We start from the raw sequence: 9442 nt of genomic DNA, 5'->3' as shown, positions 1-9442 counted from the left end.
AAGGAATGTTATTTGAAGCGACTATGTCATTTCATAAGCCAAAGTCAACTTCTTTAAAATCTGAATTTGGAAAACACAGGTGGGTTCGTACGCTTTACCAGCCAAATGCCAAAATAAAATGACAAAAGTTTCATAAATTACATGTTCTTTCATTTTTATACATTTATCTTAATATATTGTAATTAGAATAATGTTTAAATAATTTTATTTTTATTCCAAATATTCGTCAAAATCGCACTTCTATGACAAACACACAGTTTTAAGGAGCATACCTTCAAACTCGTTCTTAAATCTTATTTAAACCACAAAGAGTGTACAATATTTGTCCTCAACTGAATCCACTAACTATCACAAAATTTATTTCACCAAACTGTTCAGATCATACACTTTAACCCCTTTTTATGATAAACGTGTTCGTGTTGATATAATGCCCTCATTTAGATAATTGAAATGTAACCAAACATAAAAAGTAAGTAGTAATTTAACAAAACAATCATATGCATGACTCGTCTTAAAACGTAAATTAATTTGTTATATGTTCTTGATTATATTTGTAAAAATACACAATAAAGCAGACGAACGTTTCAAAACAAAATCCTATAGTGCATGATTTATGTTGAAACATTGACTTTTTAGAATTAGGAAAATATTAAAGTTTTAAGTTGATGAAGAATTGTTGTAAAAGCAAGTGTTATGCAAGTAAATATTCATGTTATTTTCTAACTTAAAATTGATAAAGAAAGTATAAACCTCCCAAAATTTAAGTACCAAGTCCTACATAAATTTAAAGTCGTACATGCTCAATCAAAGTTTTCCAAATGCGGCACGGCATTGAAATTATTTATGTCAGGCTTTACCACAGGAACTGTTTCAATGCACAGACTCACGACACCGCGAAAGGGGGTGTGTGCTAAAAGTGATGCCCCTTTTGTAAGTCGATTAAAAAAGCAAACCCCCTGCATGTTCTCTATCAAAATCTGCACTACTTCATATTATTAAACTACATTCATTTGTATACCTTTATTTTTCTAATTTTAATGTCCTACAATACGTATACACAGACCCGTTACATCGCGATATTTGATATACAAATGTAACTTGTTCGTTCAGTCATGTAGGTATGTGTGCGTAGGCATATATTGGAGATCACAAACACCTTATTTACCTACATATTGGTTGTTGCATGCAGTGCTTTGTGCACATGTTAAATATTCTTTAAATATAAAAAACTTTTATGTGAGTATTTACACATGCATTTATTCAAATGTTTGATGGCCAAAACAAATGGATTGATTCTACTTTTAATATGATGTTAAGACATTTACGCAAATAAAAAGTTATCCTATGTTTTATGTAAGATGTATGAACTAGTAAAAATCATTCAAACAATATACTTCATGTACAGGGTCTCTTCTTTCTCATGGAAAGTATGGGCTTTAATGTTATATTTCTGAATAAGAACCTCGTAGTGCCGAGAACGTTGAGATCTTTATTTTTTGGTTAGAAAATGTGAAATGCATTTTTGTTTTACAAAATATGGCAAACCCTTTGCATTAATTGAAACAAATTGTTGATGCTGAAAGTGTTTGAGAAAAGTCAGTATTGATATGTGCATGTGTAGTCATTGTAATACAACTTTATGTAGAATACATGTTTTCTGATGCCTGAGCGCTGATGCCTGAACAGATTATTGAGTAGAATAGATTTACGGCGAGCATTATATAAAATTAAAAGAAAGGATAGTGTCAAGGTTGGCCACACAATGATGTAAAATTGTAACGTGTTGATAATTAGAAAAATCCGGTTAGTGTTTGTCGCACCTCACTGGCGTGAAAGTGATATACAATGAAGGTGCAAACACCTGGACCAAATTGGATTTAGTTGTGAAGCAACCCATTTATCTATCGCATGTCTTGTGTAAGCATCCATACGTAAATAGCTGATTAGTGCTTTAGTGATTTGATTTGTCAGTAGCAGAATGCAAATTACAGTTTTATCACAGGTTAAATGCGTTGATGAAAATTTCAAGCGCTGTGTAACCATAATCAGAAAATCTAGCCTCGCGGCAACCCTGCCATGGAAGCTTATGCAAATCGATACCACTGCACTAAAACCGCATTGGAAAAAAGCTCGTGTTGACTGTTGAATTAATTTTGCATATGTCAGTGGTTGTTTGTATTTGACAGGACTTTCAGCATATAAATGCACAAAAAAAATCTTCTGTCGCCCGTATGTGTTCCATGTGCAACGGAGATCGACCTCAAAGGCACCGCTCAGCAGATGACTTGATTACACGACTGTGAACGGTGTAACATCTTTGTTCAGATGTCTAAAGAACTGGAACGATACTATTTAAATGATGTAGGGCATGTCATTATGAATATTTAACATGCACATGTGTGGCATGTGAAATGTGCAAATTTATTCATAACAATTCGACGGCAAGTATGTACCTTAATCAAGAGTTAAGATCATAGTGGTTCGATACGAAGACTACCAAGAATGGATTGATCTACCATGGTCATAAATACACTAGACACTGGGAATAGTCATAACCATTCACACGTGTAAATAATAAATAAGTTAATAAATAAATACATACATAAATAAATAAAAATGTTAATTTCTAGATAAAACATAATAATGTTGTTGTAAATACAGAATTATTTACATGTACTACGAACACTACTGTTATACTATATTAAATGCTCGTACACATATTAATAGTATTTAATTAAAAAGACCGCCTTTTCTTTTTTATACACTGTAAAGGCCGCAATGATAATAAGTCATTGAATCTTGTAATGCAACCATTTTCTAACGGTGATATTCACAACACGTTATAATGTAAATCGGACAATCTATTGAATAAAATTAATGATGCATGGCATGCTCCCGAGGTCGATGCGATGTTATATTGGTATGCTCTTAAAACATTGATGAGATTACTTGTGTTATAAAATCACTTTATTTCTTTTTAAGTTAATATGTTCTCCTTTAATATTATTCATGCAGAGAACACTTGTCTATTTTTTGGTCTATTAACATAGCATCACAGTTGCTTTGTTGTCTATTATATATATTAGTATGTTCATGTGAGTATGTTTGTAAGCGTTGATATATGTGCAGGCCTTTTTAATTGAAATTATGTCAATAATTTGTTTATACTATGTAAAAAATATGTTTCTGTCTTGTATGAATAACAGTAGGGCGAATTGTGTACACATTATGTGCTTTAAAATATGGTTCTATATAGTCTATTGGTTTTTGCAATAGGATGGTTATACGTGTGTGTTTCTAAAAACAAAATATTACGCGATATGTTATGTGAGCACAGGAATACAAAGAGTTACTTATATAGATATATTAAGCAATAAACATTCAAATATAAAAACTATTGTTAGGAAAGCATATTTTTATGTTAACATTCGATCAAAAAGGAAATAAAAATGACTGCCTAAAATAATCTTAGATATTTTCGCTTTCGCAAATTTAAGATTACTTAGCATTATTGAAATTTACAGCTAAAAGTCGCCGACCCCATCGTTTTCTTATATCCATCTAAGAATATAGTATGGGGTTAGGTGAGATCAACACACAGGTTTTTCGTACAATATAGATACAAAATAAAGTTTTATAATTTGTTGCGATATAATATTGTTACGTACTTATAATGTATTCATAGCTATTGGACGGTGTGTAAAGTATGCAATATGAGTAATATGGTTACAAACTGTTGTGTTCAAACACGTTTTAAGATTTAATATATTGCCCTCAACTTCATCAATGTACATATCAATAATTGTTATAAAATTTGTCTGAAAAATTATGCTGTGTAATTTCGTTTTCGCATGTTTAAAATAACTTTGCGATATGGAATTTAAAAGCACAAATAGCAGACCCAAATGATTATTTCTACATATAGTAGGAGGTTTAAGTAATGTAGGAGGTTTAAGTAATAAGGACGATTTTAGTTATAAAGGAAACGTAGATAATATTAACACAATTATTTTTGAAATAATTAAACAAAACATTGTTGTATCTTTCATGCAACTGCTGTTAATGTCTGTGTATGTATGTGTACATGTGTTTTTAAGATGTTTTTGTATGCGTGTCTATATGCATATGTGTTTTCCCCTAGTCCTGAAAAGTAACATCAGACTGTGCATGGCACTTATTCTCATTGACAATTATACACCCATGAAATTTCATGTTGAAATCTTGTATTTATAGTTTCTGAGATATAGCCCTAAAAAGTTACATCATACAAAAACAACAAAGGGCAATAACTCTTATTTAAGAAAGTGAAGGGTTATAGTTCTTATGCATGGTTCTATAAATGAGATATAGCCCTGAAAAGTTACATCATAAAATAACAATAACAAGAAAGGGCAATAACCGTTATGTAAGAAAGTATACGGTTATGGTTCTTGTGCATTGATAATTATACACCCATGAAGTTTCATGTTAAAATCTTGTATAGTATCTTAGATATAGCACTAGTTACATCATACAAAAACAACAAAGCGCAATAACTCTTATTTCAGAAAGCGACGGGTTATGGTTCTTGTGCATGGCACCTCTCTTCAGCTATATTTATACACCCATAAAGTTTCATGTTGAAAACTTATATTGAGTTTCTGAGATAAAGCCCTGAAAAGTTTGTGAGTGACTGCACGGACAGACAGACCGACGGTACGTTTAAGTATATTTAGCGTACCCGGGGTACATTAAAGTATACTTAAGAACTACGGGGTACTTTAAAGAATTACCCGAGCCAAACTGACAATTACCAATCGAGCTTATTGACAAATAAAATAAATGATGATAGTGGTAACTATGATTGTGTGAAATATAAAACAATAGTTTTCCTGAATTGAGTGTACATGTGAATAAGCTAAAATAATGATAAAAACACCGATTGGGATTATACATTTCTGGAACTGAATTTGGTTCATAATCAGTTTTTAACTTTTTAAGCTGAAATAATATATATATATATATATATATATATATATATATATATATATATATATATATATATATATATATATATATATATATATATATATATTATCTGAAAATATGACTGTAAATTAGGCATTACTATATTACCATATTTCTTTACAACGTAATGCATGTACATCATCGATATATAAAACATTTAAAACGAAAATCGTTTTAAAATTCAAATGTTTGCATGGTGTTAGAACTACTGTTTTGATATCTTTGTTGTGAACAACGTGTTTAGGTTCAACGTCCGAAAAAAAGATGTCCGAAAATGCGTAAAATATTATTTTTCATCAATCTGACATTTTTCACGGCGACTAATCGGAGCAATCTCACGGGGGTACTGTGAAAATCGTCAGATTTCCCATTTATGTGACAGATCTCACGATCTGACAATATTCACGCTACACCGGTCTATTTCGTTTCCGTAGAGATAGCTTATGTCGTCCGTTTGTAAGCTTAAATTTTATTGGCTGACGGGTTCAATGGCTTATTCTAAAAATAAATGCTGCTCGAGCAGCATATTGCTGCTCGAGCAGGAATTTTGCTGCTTGAGCAGCATTCAAATGCTGCTCGACCAGTAAATTGCTGCTCGAGCAGCAATATGCTGCTCGAGCAGCATTTTTTTCTGCTCGAGCAGAAGTTAAAGTTTCGACCCCTTTGGTGCGCCATAGACAGGTGTGTGTCGTCCGGGCACAACAGTTTTCCCCTTCAGCGTAAGACCACATCAAAATTTAATATCTTTCCGATAAACTAAAACCCTGGAAATTGCAGTTATAATTTAATATTCCTCCCAACTTTCAAATAAAACAGGTAGGAGTGCTCGGACACATTCCGGGTCTTCGCCTCTGGTCCGGAAGGACCTCGTAAACTTCGAAGTACACACACTTATTTCATAGTCACAAGAGAAAAAATATATTATTGGTGACTTTTTATATGTAATTTTAGCATCCTCTGATATGAGCACATGTTTTATATATTGCTTATTATTAAAAATAAAAGTTGAAAACTAGAACCCAAACATTCCGCAATATTTGGTGATTTTTCAGAACAGCACATTATGCAAGTGCTCTGATGACATCAACATGGATCGATGTATTCTGAGGAGTACTAGGGGTACTTTTAAGTAGTATCTGAGCCGACAATGACGAATCTAGCGCAAGTGTGAGTTTTGGTCAGCCCTCAAACAGATTTAAACCCCCAAATCTTTGCATTGGCCGTTCTAAGGCGTTGATCATTTTTTATAATTCAGTGTATGTTGTAAAAGTAAAAGATAAGAACATTACGAATTTGTCTCCCGATAGAGTCCCTGAAGTTTCGTTGATTGCTATATTCTATAAAGAACTATTTCGTGTGTAAAATCTGCAATAAACATAGATCCATGTTGACGTCACACATATTTTCGATATACTGGGCACTCAGTGGCTTGTGCATTGCGCGTGTCTTTTAATTGGTTGTTGCATTGTGGTGTCCAGTGGGTTACTTTATTAAGGGACAGATGATCGACTTTGACTGTATCAATTTCTTTCACTGGCACCTGGGTGCGAAATGCCAGGATTCACGAGAGGCATAAGATGTACTAGTACATAGTATCATAAGATGTACTAGTACATAGTATCATAAGATGTACTAGTACATAGTATCATAAGATGTACTAGTACATAGTATCATAAGATGCACTAGTACATAGTATCATAAGATGTACTAGTACATAGTATCATAAGATGTACTAGTACATAGTATCATAAGATGTACTAGTACATAGTATCATAAGATATACTAGTACATAGTATCATAAGATGTACTAGTACATAGTATCATAAGATGTACTAGAACATAGTATCATAAGATGTACTAGTACAAAGTATCATAAGATGTACTAGTACATAATATCTTATAAGATGTACTAGTACATAATATCATATGATGTACTAATACATAGTATCATAAGATGTACTAGAACATAGTATCATAATATGTACTAGTACATAATATCATAAGATGTACTAGTACATAGTATCATAAGATGTACTAGTACATAATATCATAAGATGTACTAGTACATAGTATCATAAGATGTACTAGTACATAATATCATAAGATGTACTAGAACATAGTATCATAAGGTGTATTAGTACATAGTATCATAAGATGTACTAGTACATAATATCATAAGATGTACTAGAACATAATATCATAAGATGTACTAGTACATAGTATCATTAGATGTACTAGAACATAGTATCATAAGATGTACTAGTACATAATATCATAAGATGTACTAGTACATAATATCATAAGATGTACTAGTACATAGTATCATAAGATGCACTAGTACATAGTATCATAAGATGTACTAGTACATAGTATCATAAGATGTACTAGTACATAGTATCATAAGATGTACTAGTACATAGTATCATAAGATGTACTAGTACATAGTATCATAAGATGTACTAGTACATAGTATCATAAGATGTACTAGTACATAGTATCATAAGATGTACTAGTACATAGTATCATAAGATGTACTAGTACATAATATCATAAGATGTACTAGTACATAGTATCATAAGATGTACTAGTACATAATATCATAAGATGTACTAGTACATAGTATCATAAGATGTACTAGTACATAATATCATAAGATGTACTAGTACATAGTATGCATGATTCTGATGGTCAAACGCGAAGTACAATAGGCACAATTGGTAAGAGGCTGCTACTGTATGTGAAGATTAAAATCATGTTCTTTTGTCGCTTGAATAAGTGTAAGTATAATATCAATAATGATAATGTACTTCATCCATAATTTCGTCTAAATTGCCTGATCTTACTGATGTTTCGAATCTTTTAACTCATGTTTTAAAGTATTGTTCATCACTTGCTCAAGTGATCCACCGGCGTATATGCTTAACTCAATTACTACTTCATTAAAGCGGGTATATACGATTTTTTATATGTGTTTAATTGTAATATATTGATAGAATATGTTACAATTACACAAAATAGACAAGAAAAATTATACATTAAAGCCGAATTTCATAAAATGCAGCAAAGACAAATTAGCGGCCCGAGCCGATTGTGACGTTCATATTTTCCTACAATAACCGAAGCATTCGTCTTTGTATTAGGATTGGAGTTAGTGTTCGTGTGTCGTATGAATAGATATCGTTGCAGGAATTCAAATAAACCGTTAAACTAAGTTTAGATTCACATCGTACATGTATGGTATACATGCTGGCGAATTCGGTTGCAAAGCCGTTTTCAATTTCAGAATTAAATATCTGGCTTATTTCGCATTTTTCGACACATGTTTTTCTTAACTTTTATTTTAATTTATATTGAAATATATATAATACGTTTTTTACACATTTTATATAAATTCATAAATATTTGACATAATCGTATATACCCGCTACCATATACCATTCATTTTGAGCATACTTCCATGTGCGCTGAAATGGGAACACAATCACTTTGCAGTTTTGTAAAAAAAACAACGACTATGCTTTATTATCCACGCCAAAATCAAAAGTATGAACATGTATGTTTGCCGTACTCCTTTGGCGGCAGAAACAGATGTGTCAAGTATACATTGCACAGTCGATTTTTTGCTGATTGAAACATTCACAGTTGGATTATAGTCAATAGTGCTTTGAACCACAGGTGGTAAGCGTGTGACTATGATATTGATTAGTGAAACATCATTTTGAATGATAAATAATCATATTAATAATTATAATGAAAACTCAACTTTTCTGAAAAAAATCACTATCAAATATGTATATATATAACAAGGTATTCAAGGTACTCAACTCGAAATCACCCGAAAACAGGGTGTATCGCTTTGAACAGCCATTACTTCAACAATTTTGCAGCGATTTTCACGATCTCGGTTTTATTCAACGCATGAATGAATTTCCTTTCTGGAAATGTACATGTCTTGCAATATTTTGTTTACAAATACTGGGTCAACTTTTAAGAAATAACACGATACGCAACTCGCGTGACCCACCGAATAGTAAATTGATGTGACAATCTGATTGTATAAGGATCTGCCAATTACCCTGCAGAAAAATAAAATAAATACGGTAAAATCCACCGTTTTTAAGTCATACACGTTTTTTTGCCTGAATAAATCAATTGCGCTTAACTTACGGCTTGGTAAACAAGGTCTGTGAACTCTTTTGGTTTAACAATCATATCGTTTAATTGCTATGGGAACTTGAGATGGCTCGTCATTGATTGCGACGAATGAATCTGTGGTCTCTTGCAACACAATGCTGTGTGTGGAATATGTTGCACAAGCACCTGATATTATACCAATCGATGTTACACAACAGAAGTGCACAATCTTATTGTTTCCAGTTGAAATGTTGTTGTTGTTTTGTTTTGGAAATATGGTTCATGAATTAATGACCGCGTA

The 9442-nt window shown here is 32.0% G+C and overlaps 1 protein-coding gene across 1 annotated transcript in view; it reads left to right on the top strand.

Moving 5' to 3' along the window:
* LOC127841095 (uncharacterized) overlaps window positions 1-9442 on the top strand; it is a 52827-nt gene that overhangs the window by 23979 nt on the left and 19406 nt on the right. The gene's annotated exons all lie outside the window — the stretch shown is intronic.

The sequence above is a fragment of the Dreissena polymorpha genome, chromosome 8 (assembly GCF_020536995.1).
Source record: "Dreissena polymorpha isolate Duluth1 chromosome 8, UMN_Dpol_1.0, whole genome shotgun sequence".
In the NCBI taxonomy this organism is placed as follows: Eukaryota; Metazoa; Mollusca; class Bivalvia; order Myida; family Dreissenidae; genus Dreissena; species Dreissena polymorpha.
This window is presented reverse-complemented; position numbering and strand designations above follow the sequence as displayed.